This window comes from Sarcophilus harrisii, chromosome 3, assembly GCF_902635505.1.
Source record: "Sarcophilus harrisii chromosome 3, mSarHar1.11, whole genome shotgun sequence".
Taxonomy (NCBI): domain Eukaryota; kingdom Metazoa; phylum Chordata; class Mammalia; order Dasyuromorphia; family Dasyuridae; genus Sarcophilus; species Sarcophilus harrisii.
In genome coordinates, this window is record NC_045428.1 from 39,136,661 (window position 1) to 39,154,727 (window position 18,067).

Consider the following 18,067-nt stretch of genomic DNA (forward strand, 5'->3'; position numbering starts at 1 on the left):
AGCAACCCTGCAAGACCATCTAACCTTGGAATTCATTTTCTCAGGACCTCTAAATATTCCAGAAAGACTTCCCAAGCCCTTTGCCCACTCTACACACATATACACACACACAAACATTCTCTCTCTCTCTCTCTCTCTCTCTCTCTCTCTCTCTCTCTCTTCCCTCTCTTTCTCCCTCTCCTTCTCCTTCTCTTTCTCCCTCTCCCTCTCCTTTTCCCTGTGCCTCTCTCTATCTCTCTTTCTCAAATCATGCATTTTCAAGTGTCCAGGTCAGCAATGAGGAAGTCCCCACAGGCAGATATATTTTGAGTGACCTATTCAATGGCCAATTACTACCCCAGACTGAATTTATACTAACCCTAAGCTCATGAAGAAGGTACAAATACAGACAGGCACAGGCCAGTGAGTGGCCAAGGATGGCACATTGTACTGGACTAGGAGGCATGAATATCTGGGTGGCAATCCTATCTCAGATACCGTTGCCACTGACAGAACTATTTAACATCTCCAAAACCTAGTCTCTCGATCTAGAAAATGGTAATAGGAATAGTAGGCACCTCATAAGGTTGTTGAGAAGATCAAATGAAATAATTTATATAAAGCAGTTTATAAACTTGAAAGTCTCCCTATAATAAATATAAACTCTCATTTTATTATTGAGTTATCATATTTTCATCTCTTTTGATGGAATCCAGATAAAAAGTCAGAACATGAGTAATTCTCCAGCCACTATGATTTAATATTAAATGTCCTTCAAGCTATTGTGCAAATGAATAAAATGACTGATTTTTTTTTTAATTGAGAAAGAGAAATGGGATGCAAACTCAGCTTTTGTAGACTTGCTGAAAGTTTAGGATGAGTACAGTAACAGGCAGGATGATATATACTTTGTTTTGTTCTCCTAAGAGTTTCATTTCACATATATAGCTATATGCACATACATACATGTATGTATATGCAAGTGTGTCTAAAGTTTCATTTCTTTTAAGGCTATGTGCACATATATACATATATCTGTATCCATGAATGTGTGCATTGCATATCTGTGTACATTTGTGTATATACACCACGTGAACATGTAACATGTATAAATATCTACCCACTGTATATAATTATACATTTGAAAATATGCCATACCAGATAGCATGGAGGTTGCTGATATTTGATATGTGACATCTATTTAAAATGTTCTTAACTTCTTATGGGTCAGTGTTGTATGATTATGGACCATAGTTCTGCCTTTCCTCCTCAATACAACTTATTGATAGAATTCTCAAATATGTTTTGGGATCCCTGTTGTTGTTTCATATATCATATACTGTATATATATATATATGATTTCTTTGGGGTTGGGAGGTTAGAGGAGACAATATGTCCAGTAAATTGTAAATTCTTTGAATGCAAGGATGGGGTTGTCTTTTTATCTTTATAGTCCTATCATCTAGCTCCATATCTTTCACATCATAGGTGTTTAAAAAATGCTGTGTGAATTAAATTTATTGAAGTTACATATGGTGCCCAGAAGTTGGATTTAGCTGGAGAAAGCCTGCTGGGCCTGGAGTCAGGAGAGAGAGTGGTTCAACCTTGGATGCTGACCTTGTCACCTGAATTTGTTATTTGGCTGACTCACGTTTTCCATCTATAATAAGGAAATACCTACATTACCTACTTTACCTAGTTATTTTGAAGAATCAATCCAGCCATCATATGAAGCACTTTTTGTTCCTTAAGTACCACTTGCTCTCTCTCCCAAAAGTATTTGATTTATCCCATGATTTGTGCCAGACAAACTTGGAGAAGGAATGGGAGGTAAATATCCCAGAGTAAAAGCAAGGGAAACCAATTCCATGGTTCTTTCTTCCCCCTCCCTAGCTCCCTTCTAAAGGCACACCCTGCTTTCATCTCTTTCCTATTTGGGTGTGTGGAACAGGTTCCAATATTAGAAAGCAGAGTAGAAATGGGAAATGTCATGTTTCAAGAAGACAAGGGCCAGGTAGAAGAGGAGAAAGGAAGGATAATGAATTATTAGCTAATGTGACTCGTATCTAGAGAATAGGGGTAAAAGAGAGTGCTTTTTTCTTCAGAAAAAATATTCTGTGATTCCAACATATCTGTGGACAATTCCCTTAGGTTTTTCCTTTTGGAGTTCCCCAGGACACTCAAATTATCTCTTGCTTCTCCTGGTCTGTAGAGGCCAAGTAGATGTCCCAATCCAATCAACCCTGATTTTTTTTTCCAATGTGCCTTTGAAACCCTTTCTCAGGCCTATTTCTTCAGAGTTATCTATTCTTTACCCCCACTTTCCAGAAATGTTGCCCCACTTTAACTGCCAAGTCTCCTGGACTTCTTTGGTGCTTAAAAAAAAAAAAAAAAAAACTACTTGGACTGTGAGGAAAATTTCAGGGAAGCCTAAGTCAGACATCTTCTCCCTCCCTTCTTCAGGATCACATATAGAATAGAAGCACCTGCCAACTCAGGAAAAAGTCTTGAGGGCAAGGTACAACAGCCTCTAATTATGAATAGTTTGATTTTACCTAATTCATATTCTTCCCTGACAAACAAGATACTAATAATTATAGCTAACATTTATACTATGTGCCAAGCACAGTGCTAAATACTTTATAATTCTTTTCTCATTTGATCTTCACAGCAACCCTGGGAGGTATGTGCTTATTATCATCCCTATTTTATAGATGTGGAGACTGAGGCAAATAGAGGTTAAATGGTTTGACTAGGATCAAAAAGCTTAATAGGTATCCAAAGTCAAATTTGAATTCAGATCTTCCTGATTCCAGACCCAGTGTTTATTTTGCCATGTAGTGACCTCCTAATGCTGTCATTAGGTATTCAGAACTGAAGGAGACTTAGAAATTGTGGAGCTCTCCACCCTCCCACTTTGCCAGAGAATAAACTGTGGCCCAGAGATACAAGGCTTACCTAAAGTCACTCAGGAAATATCTAGGGGGGGTAAATTAAATTCAAGCTCAGATAATCCTAGACATAGAAACACTGATTAATGACTTGAAACCAGGAGACAGATGGAAGATGGGTGTGGAGTGGGAGTGGGAAGCAGAGACAGAAAGTTGTGGACCAGAGGAAGGAGCCTTGAAGGAAGTGGCCACATAGTACAAGAAGAAATCTCTTCAGTTAAGTTAAGGTACTCTAAACAAGAATGAAATCCTTCAATCCCTCCTAACCCCCTGAATTACCCTGCCTGGCTTCTAGCTGCCAGCTTAAATCAAAAGGGACATTTGTAAATCAAGTAAAGCCCTCTCTCCCCTTCTTTTAAACCTTTCATTCAACAGCCTATCTCTCCCAAGGGAGAGGGGATAAACAAACAGGAATGGTGGGCTCTAGTCATAATAGTAGACATTTATGAACCCTTTCCAAATACTGCCTCATTAGCCCTGGGAGATAGTAGGTAGTAAAAGAATTAAAATGCCCATTTTACAGATCATTAAAATGAAGCTCAGAGATGATGATTTAAATCATAATTGCATAAGTAGCAGGCTGTACTGGAATTTAGCCCTCTACTAATTCCAAGTCCCCCATTCTTTTGGCTAAAGTCTTTTGGCTTTTTAATGCTTTGTGATGAAGAAAGTGAATTCTAGCATAGCCTTCATCAAGGCAATATACACACAAATATACAAGGTAAATACACACAAATATACACATATTCTTGGATTCCCAGGTTGAGGTATATTCTGGTCCAGTCTTGTCCACCCCATGAAGCTCTACTCCTTTGCTGTAATACTGCTTTCCCAGGCTAAATTCAAAACAGGACTGCTACTGAGCTACAGGTGAGGATGAGGCCTAAATGAAGTAATGATCTCCCCAGTCACACTGGTAATGAGTGGAAGAGCTGGGATTTGAACTCAAGACCTCTGATCCCAAATACTATTCTCCGACTGAGCTGCCCTTCCCTCACCCCCTCCACACACACACCCCTGCAGGGCACTGAATTTTGATGATTGATTTCCAAGCAAAAGCCCAGAGAGGAGGACATCATGTAATGATAGTAGCAGCTAATGTTCAAATAGCACCTTACATCCCATATCTCATTTGCTCCAAAAGCTGTTTTAGTCCTTATAAGGAATCTACCCAAGGCCAGAATCAGTTCCTGGGATTCCTTCATGTACCCTCAGTGGATGCTTATACCTGTCTGTTTAAATGTTTTCATTTGTTCAAACTTTCTGGGCAAACTATATTCAGCCTGTTAACCAAGGCAGGGGAATGATCCTAACTGGCAGAGACAAATTAAGAGAGGCCGGGAAGTCACCGACTTTGGAGCACAAAAGTCAGAGAGAAACCCCTTTAAAATGGGATCCTGATGATCGCGAGCTCCCCAAACCATTTGGATGGGCTGTGGGGAAGAGTTTGGATGGGCTGTGGGGAGAGGGGAGTGGGGAAGAGTTTAGATGGACTGTGGGGAGAGGAGAACGGAAAGAGTTTTAGATTCTTGTCTTTAGACTCAAAGTCAGCCCTTCACCCTGCTGTCAGTTTGTAAGGACTTCCTATTTCTCCTCAGGCAACGAACGTTTTGATCTAGTGGATAGTCTAGGAGGGACAGTTCCCCGTTTAGGAATTCACTTCTACCTCAGCACTTGGCACTGTCCAATTTCGCTTTCCTCCTGGCTCCCGAGAAACTGAGGCTGGGGCCCAGACCCAGGGATCTGGCCCTGGTCCTTTCAAGTGCACAGACCTGGATACTTTTCAAAGGCAGCCCTGCCTCACTTCCTATCTGGAGCAGTCACAGAACCGGGCGAATTCAGTTTCTCCCACCTTCTTCTAAAGAGAGGAGGCTCGATTTTCATTTATCCACGGTGCCCAAATATTTCTTGGTCAGGAACTTTCTTATTTTTGTCCTTTCCTTGATGGCTCAAGGCACCCGCAAGGCCCAGACTCAGTTGCCTTTACGAAGGGATGGATGGATGGATGGATGGAAGGATGAATTATTCAAGCGGAACAAGGTGGATCCCATGTGTTTGACCTCATGGAATCTACATGGGATGTAGGATCTATCCCTAAACCCAGAGAGGCTCTGGCACAACCTAAAACAAGACATTTTTGTCCTTGTGTGGACATAAATGGAAGCCAGGGTCGTGAGAAGGGGGAGGACCCATTTTTGTCCAAATCGGATGTTCTTTGTGACTTCTTGTATTGAATAAAGTCAATTCTCCTAGATGGTTGAAACCAACTAGCTCTCTGACCCCACCAGGGGCCGTCTGTTGTGGTTGCAAAGTTTAGAGATGTACTCCTTTACTTTTGCCCCACACCATCCCTGACTTAAAATGTGGGGAAAGAACTGCCGCCATAACAAGAGAGCTTGACCTGTGAATATGGATGGCCACCCGTGGTCCTGCAGAGTCATCCTTCCGGTCCCTGTGCCTTCTGAACGTAGCTGCCCTCCACCAAGTCCTGACTTAGCCGGAGAAGGGCTGTCTGAAATCTCCCCCTAGGCCAGAGGGAGCTACTCCTTACACCTTCTGCCTTTGGGGGGGAGCTCTCATGAAGAGCCTGGGAGTTGCTCGAAAATCGGGGTGCGGTTTGTGCCCAGTTTTCCGACTCTGCAAAGAGGTATTCCAGATGTTTATTCTGTAATGCAAAAATGGGGTCTTGAAGAACCCACCTCAAAAAGTGAAAATACGTTTAGTTTTACGTCTTGTTTATCTTTGTCTTTGGAGTTTCCGACCAAAATTCTTAATTGGTGTGTAAATAATACTTCAGATTATTAGATGACTTCAGACAAGTTGTGAACCAATGATGAATGCGTTTTGAAAAGGAAAAGTGGAAGCGAAGATAGGCTTGGTCTGCATGTCTTTCATTTTGTAGAAGAGTGAGAGGAAGGTTAGAAAGGGACTGAGAGATGGATGCAAGGGGGAGGGGGAGAGAGAGATGATGACACAGAGAAACAGAGGCAGAGAAGAGGCTGGAGATGGAAACAAGCAGAACCACAGAGTGATAGAGAGTCGAAGAGAAGGAGGTGGAGGAGAGGAAGAGTCTGATGTGGAAAAAGAAAAACAGGAGAGGAGAGAATTAAAAAAAAAAAAAGACAGAAGAGAAAAATAGAGGCAGGAGACAAATAGAAGGGAAAGAGACAGACAGAAAAGCAGAGACGCAGAGGTAGGGAGAGGGGTGTTTAAGGACTTGGTGTTTTTAAGAATAAAGCCATTACCCTGGAGCATCTGCTGGCTCCAGGTGAGCCCCCCTTTTGGAGAGCCCAAGGGGCAGAAGTCAAACCTGGCTCCAGACAGGCCGGGATCCGTGCCATCCATTCCTATGGAAAGCTAGACAAACACAGTCAGCCTCTAACAACTTCCCTGAGAGTCCTCTTTGTCTCCTCCCTCGTTGAGGGGGTGGAGGAGGATACTGGGAGCCAGACGTGAAGGTCGTCGAAGGGGATACAGATCTCACCCGCATCCGAATTTAGGGCCCCGGTGACAGGCAGAGGCTCCATTTTAATGCAGCCGAACTTGGAGGCAGCTGCAGGCCCACCCAGGTGGGGCCAATACGAGGGCCCTGCGGGGGATGGGAAGAAATGGGGGCCTCGAATTGGCATGGAGGTGGCACTAACAAGCTAAATAGATGATCAGAGACCATGGAGGCGTGCAAAGAACCCAAATCGTCAGAGTAGGAGCAACGAGTCTTTATAGGTCCACCAGCATTCCCCGAGGGCGCTGGGTTTCTGGGACGTCAACTTGTGGGTTGCACAGCCCTATTCCCCACCCCTCTCTCCAGATCCACTACCCTTCCTGGTCAAGGTGCTTGAGTCCAGTAGGGGAGATGGGAAAAACGGAGCTCTTCAGGAGCGCAAGCGAGCATGTCTATCTAGTGTCTAGTCAGTGGGGAATGGGAGTAGGGATGGGGGGGGGGGGATGACAAGAAGGGATGTGGGCACATCTCCTGTGACTGTCTCATCCCGATCTATGTGTTTACAGTCAGCGCTTCCTTCTTTCTGTGTGGACAGCACAAGGAACCGGGCAGGGGGAGAGCACAGTGGACAATGATCTTTTTTTCCCCTCCAGTCACTTTTTTTTGGGGGGGGAAGGGGGAATGGGAAAATGGCTGTGTCACTTCTTGTCGCCACCCCTCCCTTCCACTTCAGAGCTTCTCCACCCCCCAACCGAAGGAGCTGAAAATACCTTCACCGCTCTGTCCCTTTCAGACTCTGGAGGAAACTGAGGTTTGACTAAGGTGGCCTTCCTATTGATTCCCATGCAGATCTTCCCAAATAAAGCCCCATTAAATAGAACAGATGTTTAGGCCGATTAGGAATCGAAGAGGAAACCTGCAGATGCTCGGGAAAATAATCCATGAGCAGATAGTTTAATAAAAAAAAAGAAAGAAAGAAAGAAAGAAAGAAAGAAAGAAAGAAAGAAAAGAAAAGAAAATATGAAGAGATCAGTTCGACCTTGCAAGGTCTTCTGCTTTAAAAAAAAAAAAAAAATCTTTATCAAACCCCTATTCTATGGCTTCAATAAACAGAACCCATTACCTCACGGCGTCTTTTGTTGGCCTCATACAAGAGAGAACAAAATGGTTATTCAGGGGACCGCTTTCGATTTTTATTGTGGGTAGTCCGCACAAAGAGGCGTGTTATTGTATTTAAAAGAACCATCTGTAGCAGAAACAATGGCATCAAATTATCTTTGAATACCCACTGAAAAAACATAAAGCTTTTTTTTTTATTCTTCTGTACGGTGGGGGGATAGAGCACTGTTGGGCTAACTGACTTTTTTGTTGTTCTCTGGGTGCGTTCTTCTCTCTCCCCTCTCCCTCTCCCTCACCCTCTCTTCACTCTCCACACACACACACACACACTCTCTCTCTCTCCCCCTCTCTCTCCCTCTCTTTCTCTCTCTCTCTTTTAAAAAAAAATCAGCCATTTGGGGTTTTAAGCCATAAACGATCTTTCTTGTTGCAGGGGCTCGCGGTGGCAAAGCTAGGCTAGGACTTGGAGGCTTCTGGCAGGCGAGGCGGGTGGAGGAGGAAGGAGGCTGACAGATCCACTGGGGGGAAGAAAAGCCGAACTGGATTCACCGTGTCCTGGATGGAAAAAAGAAGAGGAGGAAAAAGAGAAGGAGGAGGAAGAGGAGGTGGAGGAGGAAGAAGAGGAGGTGGAGGTGGAGGAGGAAGAGAAGGAGGAGGAGGAAGAGGAGAAGGAGGAGGAGGAGGAGGAAGAGAAGGAGGAGGAGGACAGAGAGGGGAACCGCTGAGCTCCTTCAACTCGAGCTGTCCGGTGAGAAGTAAGCAAGCCGGGACTGACAGGAGGCTCGGGGAGCACTCGCCTCCTTTCGCTTTTTTACCTGCCAATCAAACCGCTAGAAGACAACACCCCGATCTGGCTTGGACATGTAAGTAGCTTGCAAACCAACTTTGACATTGACTGCGAGCTTTCTCTTCTCATCTCTTCTCTTCTCCCTTCTCTTCTCTCCTTGTCTCCCTCCCCCTTTCCACCTGTCTCCCTCTTTCCCTCCCTCACTTTCTCCCTTAATCCCCTCCTCCTTTTTTCCCTCCTTTTCTTTTCTTTTTTTTTCTTTTGACCTTTACAAAGATCTGGCAACCCACCTTGTGTGACAACCATTTCACCCAGGGAAATCGAAAGCTGGAAAGTGTTAACTTCTGCAATTGCTTGCTCATTTCGTTATCTTTAAACAAGTGTTGAGCTGAAATGGCATCTTGTCATTTTCCTCCAAACAGTTTCGTTGTTGAACACAATCATCTGCTTTGTAGGGTCATGGGCTGTTAGTGGAGTGGTTAGTAGTGATGTGCGTTTCCCTTATAAAAGTGAGAAACTAGATCCGGGAAGCACCAAAGAGAAACCCGCGATTTTGAAATCTGGGCTTCCGCCCTTGTTGGGTTTGTTTTGGCAGCTTGCCTTTCCACATAGTCTCCACTGCGCGAAGCGATTAGTGGAAAAGGGGAGCGCGGGCCGCATCCAAACTGTGAAGCTGACATAGTCTTAAAGCACACCTGGTGCCCTGCTTCCTCCTCCCCCCCCCCCCTTCTCCTCAATCGGGGGATAAGGATGGGCCATACAGGGCTGGGGAAAGCAATGAATCTTCCTTAATGCCCCCAAAATGGGTGAGGGCAAAATGTCACTTGGAAGAATGTGCAAGTAAGTGCTTGCGATATGTCCAAGCCAGAAAGTGGACAGGATTCTTGTCCCTTAGAGACTGGGGACCAAGGGCTTACTCTCTGGTGCCTCCTAATGGTAACCTGAACGTACGTTTTACTTTGGGTACCACACTGATAGTGGCTGTCAACTAGGGCTGACCCCACTTCCTTCCTTCCTTCCGGGAAGCGAATCAATCATTTCCCCCAAATTTCTAAAAGCAGCAATGTTCCCACCTAAAACTGCCTCTCCAAACCCGACTAACACATGCCATTTCCCTTCTTTGGGGGGGGGGGGCCTCTGGGGGATTGTTTTGCCTACCTGAGCTTTCTTCTACCTCTCTCATACGCCGGGGCGAGAATAGGGGGCGGTGGGGGGGAGAGGGAATGATTGGGAAATTGCAGATGTTGACACCAACTCATTATAATACAATTTAACGAAGGGGGCTCATTTTAGGCTCTGCTAGGGAGCGACGTGGTACGGGAAGGAGCCCTCCCCCCCTCCCCTTTCCCTCTTCTCTCTCTCTTTAAGAATTTGGTAGATAAAGGTTAATCTTGGGCTGAATGATAGGCCTGTGATTGACAAGAGAAAAGGTGTTGAGGGCAGGTCGAGCTGTCTTATTTACAGCCCACTGCTTGCTATAGCGCCTTTGTTAGGACTCGAAAGCTAATTTCGTGCTGATCAAAAGCACCACCGAGTTAAAGGACTGGTAATGACTGCTAATTTCATTTCAGCCTCATACATCCCCAACTGCTGTAATTAAAGACGTGCGATTTAAATACAGGTGAAGGGTAGGTTGGTGGGTTGTGTGTGGGGTGGGTTTTTTTTTTTAAGTTGAGAGAGAAAAGGGGGGTACCGTTCTATTTCGTTGTGACTTCCCTCCTCTGCACGGGCACTCACGAAGTGGGGGTTTCCAGCCTGGAGGTAGGAACTGTCTGCCCTGCACCGCCTTGGAGGAGGAGATGCTGGCAAAATGAGGCAGCAGGAAAACCAGGCTCCTGACCCCGGGGTGCCAAGCATACCCTCCGAGCGGCGTGCGTGCTGGTTACTTGAGGCTCTAATAACTCAAAAGGAAGGGCCGTCTGAAGGGATGCCAAACCGGGACTAGGGCCGCCAGGGCCTGGCTCTCTAAGCGCCGTCAGAGAGCTCCGATCTCGAACGCGGGGTGGTGCGGACGCACACCCGGGGCGCGCCACCTGCTCCCCAAGGGCACTCGGGCTTGGAGGGAAGCAGAAAGCATCAAAGTTCGCCGTGTTCGTAGGTGGCCGGCAGAGACTTTCCCTTGCCTCCCTGCCCTCAAAAGCGTCTTTAATCTTACTTTATTCATAAAGTCTAGAACCCTCCAGCTGGAAAGACCGACCCTGCGAGCGAGAGAGCGAGCCGCTCTCCTGGGGCTCCGGCTCGCAATTCCAACTGTCCGTTCCTAGCGCGTTTGTCGCGGGCGCCCCCTTTTGGACACAGGGGGAAGTGCGCGGTACTGGGGGCGGGGGTGGGAAAGGGACTTGCTTGGAACCTGCTCTCGGTTTACTGGGAACTCTTTGGGGAGCTTCTCCCCACCCTCCTAGGCCTCTCTCCAAAAAATGGGAAGAGGGTCGAAAAAGAGGGAAATGTTCGCGTCCTTGTAAAAAGAGGCAAAATGGCAGAGCCCGATTCCTTGTCTTCACCCCAAAAGTTTGGAATTAGGGGGCAGGTGTGAAAGACAGAAAGTAATCAGCGGTTTAGAAACTCGAGGAAAAGCGGGGGAAAGGAGAATGATACTCTGCTGAGGTAATAAAACCTGTAGAAAAGGCTTTTCTTTCTAATGTCGACGTCTTGGAGACCGAAAGGACCGATGACTGACCCACAGGGGTGGGGGCCCTCCAGTGACCCGGCTCAGAATACTCCTTTGGGCACACACTTTGACCGAGGGGAATCACCACCGTCCAGTATAGTCTTCCCCTTGTTTTCCGGAGGCAATTAAAAAGGCTGAGGATCTGGAGCCTCCTTTTCCTTTTCCTTTCGGAGACTCCATGCCAAAGGCAACACTTTTTCAAGCCCTGGGCCCCCGAGGTCCCACCCGCCCCTAGTTCTTCTGGTGCGCTCATTTGGCCAAAGTTCACTTTCCTTTCACTTTATGGTTTTAATACAACGCAGTCTGGGAAAGGAGTGGGAATTCCAAAAGGGATTATTTTGCAAAAAGCTTTCCCAAACAACTCACCTGGCTGCTGCCTGGATAAAAACTCGGGCACAACTCAAGTAACAGCTCTCAGAAAGACCATGTAGATGCTCAAAAACCCCTCTGGACTTTTTCGTGACAGTCTTTGTTTTGGATTTTTTGGGTTGTTTTTAGTGTTATCAATTTTTTTTTTTTTTAATAAGGGTAACTGTCTATAATGACTACTATAGTTGGTGTTGCTTCCCTTTTCCACTGGTTTGGGTGTGTACATTCAGAAATAGTCTCCGGGTTTTCTCTTTAACTTATAATAAGAGGAAGTGGAGGCTTTTCATTTCTCTCCCCCCAAAAAAAAAAATCATTTTCTTTAAAAGAAGTAAACTTGCTTCTTCCTCCTAATGAAATTGGTCATTTTCTATGACCCCGGTTTGGGTGGAATTGAAAAAGGTACATACATTTTTAGATAGTTGATCTTAAATGGAATCCCCCTCTCCTGGATTCTCTCACTTAAAAAAGGAAAACTTATAAACTGGTTTCAAAATTGGAATCTGGTGTTAGCCTCTGTGCTTGAACACCTTGATTAGGTTTGAGGCTGGGTCCTCGCCAAAGAATTCTATTCTAAAGGATAGCTTAACTGCATTCCCCAACCCCAAGCAGCTCCATTCTATCCCTGTGTACATTGCTGTCCTATTCTCCTGCTCTGCTGCTTTGAATCATGAAAGAGGGAGGAAGGGAAGAGAGAAGAGAAAGAGGGTAAAAGGTGAGAAGAGAAGGGAAAAGGGGGAGAAAAGAGACAAAGAGGAGAGGGAACCTGAATGAAATGTATAACTTGGTAATGGACTGGAAAGTCTCTTGGACCAATTGTTCACTAATCAAGAATATTTCTCAGAGAGACCTCTCAAGGGTTTGTGGACCTTTTGGAAGCTGTAGGTAGCAGGTGACAAAGACATCCAGAAATGTATTTGCTTCCTATTCCTGAGGGGAGGATTAAAAAAAGGAAAGGGCTAGTGGAAAGGAGCTAGGGCAGAAAAAGTCAGACACAAAGACAGTCCAGAAGACAAACGTGTCCACTACACACACACACACACACACACACACACATCCCTCCCAGAATCTTGACAAAGTGGATTTACTCAGGAATGGTGAGATTTCCAGAGTGAGTGCTTTCTCAGAAGTACCTGTTGGTCTCAGTGTCTTTGCTTTAAAAGAGCACCCCTTTTTCTGCATTTTGACAGTGTTTTCCTTACAGCCACCCTGTAACATGGGTAGTTTTTATCTTCTTTCCATTTCAAACTTCCCCCTTGAAGAAAGTAGTTTGTCCATCCTCAGTACCTAAGAGAATTCCCCCATTAAATAATTTAAAACTGTTGGTTTAATAATGTTTCTTAATTCTCCAGATCTCAAAGTACTCAACCAACCACACCAACTAGGTCAGAAGTCTTCTTCCCACTTTTCTTCCCTCATTTCTCCCCACCACATTCCCCCCCCCATACTCCTCCACTCACCTCACCTCTTATTGAGGCTAATGGGGACTAGATAGTTTCAAGCTTCTGTTTCTCCTAACTCATGATCCATTCAGTCACTCAAATTCTCTAAAGGTAGTATTCTCCATGACCCAGCCCCGTTTCACCTTGATGGCAAAAAGGTCTTGGAAATGGGCTTCCACTATTTAGGCAGCCTTCTCTCCAGTCCATCTGGCCTCATCCCTGATGTCTGTCTGTCTGTCTGTCTGTCTCTCTCTCTCTCTCACACACACACACACACACACACACACACACACACACACACAGCTTCCTTTAAGCTGGCAAAAAAAAAAAAAAACAATGTAAAAGAAAAGGAATCAGAAAAATTACCCATGCATATCTCTTGTAAATAAAAAAGTTATAATAAAAAAAAAGAATAGACATCAGCTGTTATCTTATCATAGACCACTATTTCTTAAAAACAATCTTACCAATACCCTTTCCAAACAGAAAAATATGCTTTATTTTTTTTCCTCTATGACCTGTAATCCCTCTGAGGGCTTAGCCTCAAAACTGTCTTATACAATTTCTAAATATTGACTGGTGGTTGGAATAGTGACTGAGAATGTTTTTAATGGAAATGAAAGAGAACAAGGAGAATAGTGAGGGTCTCACACTATCATTTCTATTTTCTCTTTCTTAAAAAAAAAAACACTATTCCCCCCCCCAAAAAAAAAATTCCCAAATCCAGTCATTTTTAGAGCTAGAATGGAGAACCTCTATCCAAGTTTATTGCCTCAGATGAGGGGTTCATGTTGAGATCTTTGTTGATTAAAAAAATAAAATAAAAACAGGCTTACCTTGGTTGGAAGGAAGAAAGGAGAAAAGGGGAAAGGTGTAGCCACTAGTGATGCCCACAGCTTGATCTTCTCCAAATCATGTGGACAAAAAAGCTGGACTGCTCACAGTGCTCAGAATGGATTGGCCTTTCTCAACTTTAATCCAGTCAATCTGAGTGTTGAAATGGCCTACTCCACTGACCACTAGTGAGCCTACATTATCTGTGGATTATCTGTGGATTAGGATTTCAGATTGTCATTAAAGATCACCATAGCTTTGGAAGAATTCTTCATGTCAATGAACTTCAAATAAAAGCTGAGAAGATGGGTTGATTCAGTGGGGACAACAGAAGGAATCTGAGGAAGAGAAGAAGAGGGGGAAGGGAAAGAAAGCCAGGACCAAAATCCAGAGGATACCCCACATACACCTTAGTGGATTATTTTGCTAGAAAAACTCCTGGTAGAGAAGTATCTTTGCTCTGAAGAGGTGCTGAAGGTGAGGAAGGGAGGAAGAGGAAAGGATAGTTCTGGGTGCTGGGTCAGAATTTCAATTTGAGCCTTTCTTCCTCCTCCTCTCCAATCCTCCATCCCTCAAAGGATATGGAAAATTTCTTGGGGAAGTCTGAGACTATCAACGACCCTACTGGAAAAGAGAGTCTTTGATGGAGCCAGGTTTAATGTGTCCTGGGACAGATGTTCAAAGATTGGGAGGCTGACACTTTGATCCTGACTTTTTCTTCCTCCTTCTGTATTATGGTTTTTCCTCTTCCCTGTTCACTAAAAGAAGGAAAGCTTAGTCTTTCTCTCCCATTCTTTGAGTTGCCTCTTCTCCTACACCGTACTCAGGTCTCCAACCCCAAACTAAGATCTTCTGTGTACAGCAAGCTAGGCCATTGTATTTCCCTGAATCCCACCCCAGCTTTCCCCAATCTTAAACATGACTTCACCCCCTCCACAAGGGTGGCTGGCAGAAATTGAGAAAATAAAAACCATCTTGAGGTGTTTTTGAGAAGAGTGATTGATGCATTATAAAAGCTAAGGGGAGACCGGAGATAGAAAACTCTACTTGGAAAGAAGTAGAAAAGAGGGGGAAAGAGGTAATCAAGTATCAGTCTCTAGGAACTTAGTTCCAGCCTGACTTTCCCTGCTGTGGTCTATCACCGCTGCCCACAGGAGCCCTGAGCTGAGCAATGCTACTTTCTTGCCTTCCAAGTTCTCTCGGTCCCCTTCCTCACTCTTCTCCGCTCTCCTCCCTCCCTATTGGAACAAGTCCCTGGGCTAGAGAATTAGAAACAAAGATAGCCCCCTCGGGGAAGCCAGGGCGCCAATTCATTCGAGCCAGCGGACAATCCACAGTCCTTCCCACCCGGAGTCTGGTCGCAATAGACTCCGACAGGTGCTCGAGGGCCACTCCAAGAAGGCTTCCGGGCGGGATAGGAGAGATACGGGATCCTCTGCTTCTCCTTTCGTCTCCCCCACTTCCGGGGTGGGGTGGGGGTGGTGATAGGGGGTGGTGACCTGAGTCAACAACCTCAGGGATGAGACCTTCCAGAAAAATGGAAATTTTCAATTGGACCCCGCCCCAGGGTAAATCGCTATAAAAAAGAAAAAAGAAAAGAAAACCAGACAGCAAAGCTACTCCCCGCTTATAATAATAATAAACAAACTCACTTTTCCTCTGACATCATATCATGCCTGAGTAGGGAAAACTTCCTTCGATTGAAACTGCTTGCAGGTTCTGGAGTAGGATTAGGAATTGGGAGCTTGAAGTGTGATGGTGGATGGAGAGGGAATATGTGCAATGTCTGCAGAGGGCTTGGAGACAAGATATAGTAGACATATCCCCCCATGGTACCTCTCTCTACGTTCGGATCTCGGATGCACCAACACACAAGAAGATTCGAATTTACTTGTGTCTCCACCATCTGAAACGACAGGCTAAAGGGCCTCGATATATTTGTGTTTTGGCATTACGGATCCTTTTTTTTTTTTTTTTTTTTTAATGTTTTTATTTCTTCAGAGAAAATTAAGGGGGGGGGGGGGAGGAAGGAAAGCGTCTGGGAGAATGCAGAGCGAGAATGCATGCGTTCAAGGGTCCTTAGAGCTCTTGAGGGAAATGATTGAGTGAAATTGGGTCTAGGCTGAGAAAGCATTTGTTCGTTTTGTGGGCTAAGACACTTCTGCAAATTAAAAGCTAGATGCTTAAGGAACAGACGGGAGGGAGGGGGAAAAGATGATTAAGCAATTTTAAGTGGGCGAAGCCATACACAGTCCTAGCTCCATCTCTCCTGGAGGATTTTAGGGAAGTGAAAAGGTGTTCACAGGTCAGTTTAAATTGCTGTCTCTCCCCTTCGGAAATCTGAGAAGTCAGGAAAAAAATTAATGGGGGCGGGGGAGGGGTTTAGGGAGAAACCTGGATTCTTTTGCTGAGGGGCTAGTGCAGATCTGAATTCTGCTGAAGGAAATGAAGTTCGTGAAAAGTAAATCGCGAGTCGGCTTTGCCTGGGACCTTCCGTATTGTCCTAGCGTAGGACGGCCGAGGATTTGTTTGGGGGAGAAGTGTGTGCCTCCGTGTTGAAGGAATGATACTTGATTGTGCTATGACATTTACTCATCTATATTGCTTTGATATATTCAGAGTCCCAGCCTGTCTCAATTTCGTGACCTTGCTGCAAGACTTCAGAACATCCCAAATGGGAGTGCGCCTTTTTGTTGTGATTTTAAAACATACACAGACAACAACCCCAAACCTAGCAGTACAAATCAGCTTTAGAAAGGAAAGCCAGTCAGGCCTGTGTGTTTTTCGGGGTGGTAAATTTTCAATTCTCATATATTAAGGAGAAAGATTTGAACCAACGCTACTCACCCAAATAGCCCCGGGCCTGGTCTGAATACCAGTATTGTTCTTGTTCTTTTTCTTCTTCTTGGGGGGGGGGAAAAAAAACAGGGTTCTGTGTGTTTCTGTCAGTCGTCCTGAACTAGGTTACTAGTGATTTTCGGTTTCTGTGCTGGGGAATGAGATTGGGGGAGAAGGGGGGAAACCAATAAATCAACAGACATTTATTAAACACCTACAGTTCCAAGCACTGTTCTAGGTGCTGGGGATAAAAAAATATATATAAAGAATGAAATAATCCTTACTCTCAAGAAGAGGAGGGTAAAAAAAAATTTTTTTTTAATCCTATTCTGGTTAAATTAGTTTTCACTCCTAGCCCTAATCTATTTCCAAGGTTCAAGACATCTTGCCCACCCTGGCTGGGTCGTACTCTCGGTCTGTCCCTGTCTCTGTCTGTCTGTCTCTGACTCTCTCTCAAATTAAAACTTTTGGAGGCTCCAGCTGACATTTCTGAGAAAATTGAGTTATCAAGCCAATGATTATTTCGCCGAGAGATAAAACTCTCCTGGCCCTCACTGTCAAATAGGGCCCCTTTCAGATTTTAATTACAAAATAAAATTAGTCTGCTCTTCCTCGGAAGGGTTTGCGCGTCGTTAAACAGAGCTCTCCCCCAATACTGGTGGTCGTCAAACTCTGCTAATTAGCAATGCTGAGAAATTCCAGTTAACAAGGACATTCTCCAAGACTGCGGGTTCCCTGCCGCTCGCCTTCATTTCCATAAGAAGATTAAGAGTGGAGGGGAGCGCTCTCAGATGCAGATGCAGAAACGAAGCGTCTCTTAACGAGCATCATAATAGTAAGATGCTAGGCTAGTTCTCACCTAATTACCTCAAGTTAAACCTCTATTTGCCGCTAGGGAGAAAAAAAAAAATAAGTCTGCGGTTCTTTCGATGAACAAAATTGTTTGATAGCTTTAGATATGTTACTGGTGGGGGAAGGGTAAAGGAGATGGAAATGGACACACGCAGGAAAACAAAAATAAACTTAAAAAGTTCGATTTCACTTACCACGGAGGTAGTTTCTTTGGGAGAAGGGCTTTTGCCTAAGGTCGGTCCCACAATCAAAGGAAGTCCAAAATATGCCAGGAGTTTCCAACTCCTTCCCCGCCCTCTCCTAGCTCCCCAACCTTTTCAGCTGTCTAATCTATCTCGAAAAGTGTGGAAGAGTTATTTCCCGTCCTCGGGGAGGGGGGAGGAGGGAAAGGGACATTTTCTAGCCTGTTTCCTATAAGCGCTTTTCCGTTTCCATAAATTATACCCAAGGCAACACGTTAAAAAATCCCTGAAGGAAGAGGCCTGTCTTAAATCTCCTATTCCTAAGGAGTGCGTGGAGGGTGGTTATTAGCCATGCAGCAGGCTGCTAGGAAGGACTGTGGGACCGAAGCACTTGCTCCAGCGTTTGGGGTTGGAGGTTAGGAGTATTTAGGGCTGAGTGATGGCCCTGGGTTTCAATGGCGCGGCCAGGGATTCGATTCTGTAAATACACTCGTCGTCACAAGTCTAGTGGGAAAAAGGTTTCCGCGCCCTTGGTGCCTCCTGCTTTTCCCCAGCACGTTATTCTCACGCCTGAATGCCAGCGACAGTTAGTTGTATCGCGCGGATA

The 18,067-nt window shown here is 44.9% G+C and overlaps 1 long non-coding RNA gene across 1 annotated transcript in view; it reads left to right on the forward strand.

The window, feature by feature from the left end:
* The window catches only part of LOC116422207, a 143,776-nt gene that overhangs the window by 88,867 nt on the left and 36,842 nt on the right, over window positions 1-18,067 (forward strand). The window contains exon 2 of the long non-coding RNA XR_004232762.1: window positions 7,925-8,354. This is a non-coding gene — a long non-coding RNA (uncharacterized LOC116422207). The remainder of the gene's footprint in view (window positions 1-7,924; window positions 8,355-18,067) is intronic.